Below are 11,886 nucleotides of genomic sequence, written 5' to 3' on the forward strand. Positions count from 1 at the left end.
CGAGGAAGCTGTTGGTTTTACAATGGTGTTTATTTATTTATTTTTTTTATATCCTTTATACAAAATTTCTACCAGAAGAAATTCTTCGATTTCAACATATAGTACCTTATCTTTTAGAAAATTGGATCAAGATGGTACTTAAGAGAGGTCATTTTTCGATTTTCTCAATAGTTATTTAATATCATGGGAAAAACCACCGAAAAATTACGAAAGAACGCTAAAAATGGGATTTTAATTTATAACGCTTTGTTTATCGTCATAGAAACGAATAAAAAATTATAATATTATAATATTAATTCAACTTACATGATAAAATAAATAATAACAATATAAAATATCCAGACTGACAAACCGTCTCCGCTCAGATTCGTTTTTCTTATACAATGATATTATATCATTGAATTCAAGTCTAATACAATCCATTATATAACGACCCACTTGTAACCTACTGTACAGCAGAGCGTATCCACTTACCTGCTTTTTTTTTTAATTTGCACTGAAAGCAATTGGAAAATCCTAAAATTCTAATATGTTTGAAGTATCCTAAATCTATGACGAATTTCTTATTTACGGAGATTAAAAGAGGGGTTAAATTAAACTTTGGATTACTACTTCTATACATAAAATAATTACCAGACAATAAGTACTGATGGACTTCCCGCACCGTTCAGAATCCAAAAAAGAACCATCGGCAAAATGTCAGCAGTATCAACGAAATTTACCGAAAGACGTGTGCCAAAAAAATAGCTGTGAAACTTTCAACTATTGCAATTATGTGTTAACATAATATTTTGAAGCCTTGGCAAGTAATGACGGTGTTGAGTGGCGGCGTTATGAGCAAACGAAAAAAAAAAAATGTTTTCTGTCCGAATGCGCCAGTTCCGTTTTCACAGCGGTATACAGCAGTGCAGGTGCTGCATTAAAGACAGCTTCTGTACCGCATCACCGCGTACAAATGATCTCGTTAAAAAAATATTTATTATATATATTATATCGGATTTCGTTCGCAGTCGATAAACATCCAATTTACTGTTCGACGTACCTATTTCCTAGACCTTCGCGGTGTTTACGCTCGGAACAAAAAAATATAGAACTTACTCAGTCGACACCACTGCAACAAACCTATCATCGATGCCGGCGGCGTATAGATTTACACGGTTTTTATGTTTTTTTTGACGTTTTTGATAGGTACCTATTTCGATATTTGGATAGGCTGAAAAAAAAAACCAACTCACCAGGTATAGTACAACACGCGCATGCGTTTCGCGTATATAATATATTATAATATCATTAACCACAATACATCGTATACACAAACACAAACAGTTGGGTCGCGCGCGCACTGACTGCAGTTTAACCGACTGACACTGACCGGTATGCCAGGCACACCGGAACGAAAATTTGCGCAGCTAAATCTCGACGACAACAAAGAGTAGAGCACAATAGCCCGTGACTGATGTGTTTCGTTTCGATCTTTGCTGCAGCGGACGATTTCGACCTTAAACAATAATAAAATTATGTATATAGCACGAGCAAGAAGAAGACGAACTCCACTACGGAAACTAAAATAATGACAATAATATTCGTATTTTGCGCTTGTTCTTTTTCCCTCCGCCGAGCACACGTGTTTGGTATAATATCATATTACTATAATATATTATGTTATGCAATATCAACATATTATTATAATATTATGAAATAAAACATAAAAATAGTTTTCTAACGATGACCCGACGATTTAATAGTTTAACTGCAGCGGACATATTGTGAGAACCTACACGCCCTGGAGGACGACGTGTAATATATGAATAGACCTCTACAACTCTAGAACTTGACATTAACACTGGATTATACTTTTTTATATCTATTTGGTTTTGTATATTATTATCATCATTAAATATTGTACATTTGTACCCGATGTCCGATTTGATAAAAAGACAATAATCGAACGCAATTCAAACGTGCGTTTCACACAGCATTTGGGAAATGATAATATTTTATGAATATTTTGGAGTGCTTGAATAATGAATATTTGACTAATAATATTTTATTCTCATAAAATAATAAAATATTGCACAAAAATGTTGACGTAATATTTTTATAATGTTTCCATGAAAATGTTTTTAAAAAAAATATGAATAAAATGTTATGTCAATGTTTTTTACAAAATATTTTTCAAAAGTGAACTTGGCCAAAAAATATAAATAAAATATTTCCTTATTACTTACGCAACTTTTTCAAATATTTTGACAACTATATTGTTTTCCTGAAAATATTTATACCATAGTTGGGAAATATTAAAATGCAATGTATGGGATTACATGCGCAGCAACTTGGACAAACTGGTTTTTGAAGCGGAATGTATACGATCGGTGGTTTCCTATCTTGTTTGCTGCATGATGCACTAATGCACTATTATGATGCAAGTATGCATCCGTACGTTTACAATGGTCACCTGGCACGGATTATTATATAATAATATAATTTTACCTATAATAATATTGTTTCCGATGATTGGTATTATAATTATTGGGACGAGATACTTTTCACCTATCATTGGCTGTATGTAAATTGTAGTACGGCTGCTGCAGAATATACTGTTATAATGTGATCAGTTTACAACGACACACATAGATAATAAACAGCGTAATAATATTATAATTATTGTTTACATCAATAAAATTATGATATTATTTATGGTGTAGTCGAAACCCAATGAAAATGGTTTCGAGTAAATCATGCACACACCATATATATAGTATCATATTATACCATATTTACGGTCGTGTTGTAAATTGTAATAATGTTTTTGGTCGGTTTTAAGCATATACCCCCGACGCGCTGGTTGTTGCCGAACCGATGGAAATAAATTCCATCGTCTTTATCGCGTGATGAATCTGCTATTTTTAAGACTTATAAACATATTCACGGTCCATAAATTTCTAGAAAAGCATTTTGTTATTTATACGACGTTTCCCCCTGCTCGTGCTTCAGTCGGTTGAATAATACGAGTATTAAAAGTGAAAGTTAGTCGGAGAAAAAGAATATGACTAAAAAAATATATTATCGTCCACGACTTTTATATCAATGTCGATTAGGTTCAAATATTGTTGATACCGCGCGCTTGTATACATTCGGACTATGGTACACGGCCGCATAGTACTTGTTAGTCATTACTATAACGACTACAACAACAGTCGAACCGAACTCGTAAAATCGTAATAATAATAATATGATAAACTGTTTTATAATAGTAGTCATTAACAGCAGTACATCATAAACGGTAATAATTGATGAATGCTATCTATTTAATGAATACTATTTAACAACTTTGAAGATTCTACCAATTCCGGATGGAGGAAGAATCAACGATGCAAGTACAATCATTACAGATTTAAAACTGCAAGAAGCTTTAATATTTGTCACCTAAATAGTTTAACTATTATTGAAAATATATTATTTAGCAATTATTTTTCATCGCCGTTTTTATTCGAACGCACTAGAGGCCATAAAATCAGGATTTCGTTTTGTGTGTCGTCGAGTGTAAACCGGGCGGCGGCGGCGGCACGTATAATATATAATAATACCTATTACTCGTTGTAAAATACACGTGTGTTATTATTATTATTATTACTATATACATGGCACGCATCCCCGGACACGTGTCGCCGTACGACGCATATAGGTATCCCACATATAAGTGATAACTCTTCTCATAACGTTCGTATAGTTGTCGCGAGTGTCGTTTCGAAAAAATGCATACCTATATGTAATCCGTCGTCCTTGTCGTTGCCTAATGTCGGGTCGGCTAATTGCACGCATGTGTGCGCGTGGAAGATAATATAATGACCAAACGAGCAAAATTACGAAAACGACAATACTATATTGCCGTCTGTTCGCAATAAAACGTGAAAACAAAATATTTTATAGTATGCCATACCCATACGTAAAACATTAAAACGGATGGCGAGTCAAACAGGGTTTCCACCATTCATCGTGTATAGTCATATTCCATATATTTACTATTTAGTATGTATAGGTAATAAAATGTCGGTAACACGTTACCTAAAAGTTGAATATAGTATAATAATATTCGACTCTATATGGCACGGTGAAGTGGAAACCCAACTTTATAATCGTCTCTGTAACAACTTACTATTAACTACGTGTCTGGTTATGGTATATTAGTGTCTTACTGACGAGGTGAGGTATACCACACGGAACAGACGTCGCGGGATAAATATTAATTAAATACTGCAGCTATATCCGGTTTTTTTTCACATCATGACGTATCCGACCAACTCCATCAACCGGCTCCAAATCTACAGATTTCGACATATTCCATCTCCTTTCGATATCTTATAATAAGAATAATAACGTTCCCGCTGCGCAGTCAAAATATAAACACGGTGCAAGTCACGATTTATGATATACAGGCCACTCAACATATATAACAAAAGTGGTGCCGCGAACATTCTGGTTTCAAATATAGCAGTCTGAACGATAGGAGAAAAGCTACTAACGCTCCAAGCGTGGTTAACATAAATCAACAACCTAATATTGTGCATAATATATATTGATATATTTTGTAGTATCAAGACATTTCGTGCACCAAAAAATAAGTTTCGTCGAGTAACCTTTAATCGTGGTGCAAGCGTATGCTTTTCCCGCTGATTGTTGTACGCATGCGTCGATAAAGGCACGTATCTGCGGTCGCTATTTGTCTAACATCCTAGCTACATGGGGGCCCATTCATGTATTTACTATAATTTAACACCACTACCTCACTGCATTGCTGTCCGTCGGCCAAAATAAACAATTTTTACTTAGTGTAGTTGTATAGGTACATATTTTTTAAATAACCGAATCGAGTTAATTTATAAATTAACATTTCATTAGTCATTACAAATAAACGCTCGACGTTTATGAAGTTAATTCGTATAGGTACTATTAAGTTAGTTTAGTATGTAAATATGTAATAAGTTATTACTAACTTATAAATTCGACGGTTGAGGAAGAGTTAATATTATTATTATTTTTTTGTAACAAATTTAAAAAATAACTAATATTTTTAAAATTTTAAATTGCTGGTTACTATGGAATGCGAAAAATATTTAGTCGTTGTTTCTGTATATTATACTCTTAAAAAAACAAGAAACAACATCGTTTTACGCGTATAGTTATAATATCTGTTGGTTTAATATTATACTACTAAGCCTTTTTAATATCGCCGCCGCCGACCGTCGGGTATTTTAGCAAGTTGAAAAGAACGCGTTTGCGTACTTCAAACATTTGCATAAAATAATGTTTTCGTGTAAAGTGTGCTTTGCTGTACATTAAGGGTCACCGTTTTCCGGGACGTAATCACAATAACAATAATAATAATAACAATCGTTTCAGACTGCACCAGTGCAGTATAAAATGTATATGAATGTAGTAATAATGGTTACTTCTAACAGTAGAAAATACACGTCTCATACCGGTCCTGCAAAATATATTTTCTCACAATAACTGGCCGACTATGCACATGTATTATACATTTTAATATACGACACATACATACCTACCCAAAGTAAAATAATTTGTATTATTATATAATGCGCAAGATCGTATAACGGTGTAATAATATTAAAAAACCGGTGCGTTGGTAAAAAAAAAAACTGCTCGTGTGTCTCGTCGCATTTTGCCGTCGTCTTCGTGGGCAGTGGTTGTTTTTTTCAGACAGTAATAAGTACATAATAACTAATAATATTATATTATATTCATATTCACAAAATACACTATGTTAATAATACCATATTATGCGTCGCGCGATTCGCTTTCGGATATCCTGCTGAGCGTGGTTGTGTATTATTACTGGTGCAGCGTGATGTCCGTCCTCCACGACAGTGCGCGTGCAATTTTTCTGTTGCGATTTTTTTTCTACGCTTTTTAGAAATCAAACACACACCCACATCGCCCGCGTGTTTATATATAAACCAAGTTTGGTGTTTTTTCAAAATTCCAATCGCCGCCGCCGCGTAGTAAAAATAATAATAATTATTATTGTGCGATCATCATAATAATATTATGATATATTACACGGCGCGGCGTACTATAATATTATCTGCTGCAGCAACCGACGCCGCCGCCGCATTGACATTGAAACCTTACTGCGGGCTTAATTGAGGCAGAGTCTCGAGTATTATGCGTCATTCTTTCGAGTAATCATCGAGCGTAAAAAAATCCAGATCGAGTGGTTTTTTTTTCTTTAGGACAAAAGAAACGTGACGTTTTCAAAATCCGGTCGTGTGTTCAACTTTTGCCACTCTATCAAGTACATTAATTATAATGTATATATAATATTCGTTTGGTTTCCGCAGTGTTCTGCTTCTGCAGTTGGTTTTCATTTTATATCACGTTTTATTATTTGACATCATCCGCTAAAGGGCGCCGGAAACACGTGTGATATATACTATTTCGTACATAGGAGGTACCTACCACCGCATAACCTACCGCGTAAATTACCCGCAATATGTAGGTTTTAATATTTATAAGAAATTGCGTCTGGATTCTTACGGAATATTGAAAAGTCAGTGATTTGTGATTTTTTTTCCTAACTATTTGTATCTACCTAAATATGTTAAGTAGGTAGGTACTTAATATCAAAACCTATATTATGTATTATTTCAAAGATTTGAAACAATTGCGTAGAATATGTAAATCGTATTACATTATATTATTTAGAAACAAGCAAGGATAAATTACGAATATGATGTCGACTTTCTGGTTTATATACAACATACGTAATAATGACGTTTGTCTAAATATTAAATTTAATTATGCTGTTGAAGGAGATATTATGTTGTATAATAATAGAATAATAATAAAAATAAATAAATAAATAAAAATATATTGTAACGAATATACTGTTTTTTAATATTATAGATGGTTTAATTAATATAGTTTCAATAAAATAATTAGCCGATGCACAGAAAACGGTGAAACGCGTTTTGGTACTCGTCAGCTCGCTTAGTCGCTTCGTTTATCTTTGCAAAGTATAGTATTTGGTGTTGCGATGTTAAAATTATTTCTCCATAGACCATAGTAGGTACTTATGGTACTGATAGTGCTTTTTGCGTATTCTCAGTTCTTACCATAAAGTATTTTTCCAAAAAAAAAAAAGGATAATAATAAAAAAAATATATCATTATAGTGACATGTATGATATGGAAATATGAAGTTTTGAGTGTATATTAATTTACGTATTACGACGGCGTTATTATTGATGTAATATTTTATACTTAGGACTTAGGTATTAGGTTACTTTTATAAAATATGTAATTTATGGTTCTCCATTGACTCGACATTTTATGACCTTCAATATTTGAGAAAACTTCCTATTAAAATTAGAAAAACCTAGGGTAATTTCTTGATAACTGTTGGCTTTTAATACAATCCTTTCAAACGCATAATAATTTTACAATACTGGTTTGTGCTAAGGTGAGCGGTGAAGCGAAACTCACGTGGTCGTATACCCTATATATCTGTAATTTTTATTTCCGTCTGTGTACTTTTTTTAGGCTTATGTCATGATTATTTTTCCAGTCTAGATTCGTGACCAGTCTTTATTTTATATTACCATAATACTTCGTCTCAAGGCTGTATGACTTGTTAATAACAATAATTTTAAATCATACGCTCGGTCTTTCTTTATGTCTAACCCGACAACATCACAATACGATATCGTACAATTAATTTATAGCTAAACACAATATTGAATATTTACATTCGACTCTGGATGGTTAAAATTTACACAGACACAATTTATTGAAGTCAGCTATCCACTATAATTATAAGCACATAATCATAATATGACAACTTATCTAAGTGACTAGTTGTGTTGATATAATATTAAGTGCGCATACCTGCAGGTACAATTTTAGAAATACAACACTACTATTGTTATATTCATTTGTGTGTGTGTGCAAAACGACAGTAAGCCATGAACTAAAATATAGACTTAATAAAATATCATTAATTATATATTTGAGTTCTACTTTATTTGCACAAGTAACATATTTACCAAAGTCCTGAAGACAACATGAAACAGACACAGTGGTTATTACTTATTATTATATAAAATTTCACTATTCAATTTTAATTATTGACAAAAAAAAATCAATATCATGAAAAAATAAAATTATATAAATAACAAATTACATCAAATCCTCAATATTATTCTTATAGGAATCAATTTTCAAAATAAATAATATTTTAAGCTAAATTTTCTTTTTTTATTTATATGGTATTACGCTAAAATTTAAATTATTATTGTGAATGTGAAATCATAAATAAGGATTATGAATTAAATATGAACTAACATTTTGTATTTTAAAACAATTTAAAATGTACTTAGGCGTATCCAGAAATTGCAAACTGAGGAAGGGCTTGCAAACTTTCATGCATACATATTTTAATAGAGGCTTAATGTTTGCTAGTAAATACAGTTTTAAATAATATGTTTAATAAACACTAAAACAAGTCAATGCCCCCTCCTGCCACGGGCCATAGCCCTTTTAGTCCCCCTGACTATGCCACTAATATATGGCCATATAGGTACTATTCATTGTATAATCAAATATCAATTATGTCTTAATTATCTCAGTGAGGGCAGCTGTGAGCTGTCCCCGTGACTCCTGTGGTTATGACGTTTTTGGTCTGCATTTATAATCAAATTCGTCTTTTATCATAATATGAACTATATGAAACGAAACGCGTATAGAATTAATTACGATTCAGCTTTTGACATGATGACATACAGTAAAGTAAACCATGTATACGAAATTTAATCTAATCTAGTCACTACATTCCTTAAACTTGCAGCAAGTCGGGAAAATATAATATAAGTTTGAGTAGGTATTCCATTTATGTATTCACTCAGTCATACACAAATTTCCTTATTGTATGAATAATATGACAAGTTGTGTTTCGAAATTAATTCTTGCAATAACAATCGAAACTTTTGGTGGAGTTTGCTTTCGTGATTTGTGCACCATTATTATTATTATTATTATTATTATTAATTATTTGAATGAGATCGTGAAATGAATAAAACAGTATTCCCCATACTATATGTATTATCTATAGTAAAATCATTAGACTAAAGTATTAGATGAAAAATAATGTAAGTAATCTATGTGTAATTCATTTCATTTTAACTTATACTCAAAAACTATGCATGTTATAATATTATAGTTCATATCATATTGTATTGTTTGGTTTACGAAGATTGATTATAATCAACAATTTGTAATAGATATTTTAATTGTTATATGAATAAAGACTGATATAAAATATATTGTAATATTTATGATAAAATCAAATATATTATTTTGTAGATATCCCCATTCCCCATGCATATGGTTTCTATTGCTATATTTATTTCTATATTTTCCATCAAAATATTGTTGTGAAACTTTTTATATTATCTAGTTAATATACTATTTGAGACAGTATTTTACCCGTGATATAATATAGGTATAAAACATTTTTTATGTTTAATTTTTTTGGCACTGCAGGACCTTTTCATTTTGTATAAAATATTCAATTTCATGCGGTTATTGTTTCGTTAAAATTGGTTATTAAACTTTCAAGGAAAAAAGTTTTCTTTTTATTATGTTTGCGTTCATTGTTGGCCTTTAGTAGGTCTGTTAGTTTTCTGAGTAAAAGAATTATTTATGTAATTGGATGTAACGAATATTTGATTAAATATATACTATGGACTTAGCTTGGTAGTATAACACGTGCTGGGCCAGTATAGCCATATCTGATTGGTCTACTGATATGTCATGTTATTTGGTATAGTCAGCTAGCTAGGGCTTTTATAGTGACACAAAAAGGCAAATGGTAACTTAGACTCATATATTAATTTGAGCGTTCAGTGCATTGTTGTCGAATACAAATCGCTGTATACAATAAACCATTAAAGAGAATAATAGGTTATACATTCATTTGGGGAACCAAACATTTTTTCCTTGTTTTTATCGTAAAATTAGGTTGCCTTTTTACCAAGAATATCGATATAATCAAAACTTTAGTTATATTTTCTATTTTCTCAATATTTTTGTTTTATCAAATAAACAATTTTTATTAGGTAATAATGAATAATAAACTGATTAATCGAAAATAATAGACTTTGAAAAATAAATTATTATATTTAACGGGGAAAGGTTATTTTTAATCAACTCAGACCCCAGTATACCAGCGTTATTTTTGAAGAATTAGCCAAAGGGGACGCCTTTGCAGTCAGATGTGGTAGACTGTACCCCCACGTTATTTATATACATATAATTATATAATTTATAATTACTGAGAGTGTTTATTTTGTATAAATTAGTGATAGTTATGTGTTTATAAAAAAAAAAGAAAATTGTCCACAATATTGCGATCAGTAGAGATACATTTACTATCTGAATTCGAAGCTCAGAAGTCATTAATTACCTAGTAAACTATTTCATTAAGACAATAATACTCGTTATGCTCGTATAGAGGCCACACACTTACCTACTGTAATTTAATTATTAAACAATTATGAAGAAAAAATAGAATATCTAGTAAATATTGAAAGTTTCAAAAAAAATATAGAAAGATAAGAATTCATTTCTCCACTTATAAATGATTCACTATTGAAAGTCAAATAAACTGGAATTCTATGCATCTTTATTTACATGCATTGTATATTAGACACTAGTATTTATTTAACTGTAAAAATACTCAATACGACCTGATTCGTTGGTAGTTGTAAGTATAATTTGTCATTTGCGGTGAAACAGATGATTTGCACAAACAGTTATAATAATGATGTGTTTATTTGGCCGAAACAGAATGTTACAAATCATACCACAAGTAATTTGTAAAATAGTACTGTTATAATACTATTAGTACGTAGTTATACGTTACGTTATACTGGGCAATGAAAAAAACAAAACGCACTAAATTGTCTATTAATTGAAAAGAACCATTTTCATGAAATGTGTCTTTATTCAATATTATGTACCATACGAAATCTTTTTCACATAATATTAATTACGGTTCACAGTTCTGGCTAGCTATATGCATGATAACGAGAGTGATTTATTCATAATGTGGATAACTTTTCTTGGATTGCTTAGATATTTTCCGACACACGGAAATCGTTTTCACAATTTGGTCTTGCCTAATATTATATTGTATTATAGCGTAAACGCGCACCTGCCTCAAAATAACACACGGTTGGATACTGAACGCATATGATTATGATGCAGGTTAATAATACTCATATCTTAATATTGCGAGTTCTAACTTCATACAGATATAATTCATGTTTCTATATGAACGGGTATAATTCACGCAATTACTATTTAACAAGTTTTAGAAACTATAATAATAAAGTATGAACTATAATAAACCTTGAGTAGGTAGGTTATTAGGTTCTAGGTAACAGTATATATTATATATTCAAAAAATATTAAAAACAATTGAGTAATCCTGATGAAAACAACACATATTCACGGTATGGATATACATCTCATGAAATAATCGGACATATTTAGTGAACGTTTTTAGCAAATGGTTGTAAATTATTATAATATTATTATTTATAAGGTAAGACTTTCTTATCCCAACGTGATGCCAATCTCCTAACAGTAATTTGGGGTCAAAGTTTGTCAATCATCCTTATAGACAGCACTATTACATTTAACAACCATGACTTGTTCCTACAACGAACATTAACAACAATAGATTTTTGTATTTAGTATAGTCATCTAGGACATTAATGTATAAAAACCATATTACTCACGTCTCACCTGATGTCTAGTAAATTAAATGTTAAACGAGAATTTATACATCGTCGTATAGAAGATC

General features: G+C 31.2%; 1 protein-coding gene and 1 long non-coding RNA gene across 2 annotated transcripts in view; one reads left to right on the plus strand and one right to left on the minus strand.

Annotated features, from left to right (window-relative positions):
- LOC100163282 (hexosaminidase D) overlaps nucleotides 1–11,886 on the plus strand; it is a 40,805-nt gene that overhangs the window by 11,521 nt on the left and 17,398 nt on the right. The gene's annotated exons all lie outside the window — the stretch shown is intronic.
- The window catches only part of LOC115033743, a 12,099-nt gene continuing 656 nt past the window's right edge, over nucleotides 444–11,886 (minus strand). The window contains exons 2-3 of the long non-coding RNA XR_003839052.1: nucleotides 11,233–11,236; nucleotides 444–1,553 (exon numbers count right to left, since the gene is read on the minus strand). This is a non-coding gene — a long non-coding RNA (uncharacterized LOC115033743). The remainder of the gene's footprint in view (nucleotides 1,554–11,232; nucleotides 11,237–11,886) is intronic.

Source organism: Acyrthosiphon pisum, chromosome A1 (assembly GCF_005508785.2).
Source record: "Acyrthosiphon pisum isolate AL4f chromosome A1, pea_aphid_22Mar2018_4r6ur, whole genome shotgun sequence".
NCBI classification, from domain to species: Eukaryota; Metazoa; Arthropoda; class Insecta; order Hemiptera; family Aphididae; genus Acyrthosiphon; species Acyrthosiphon pisum.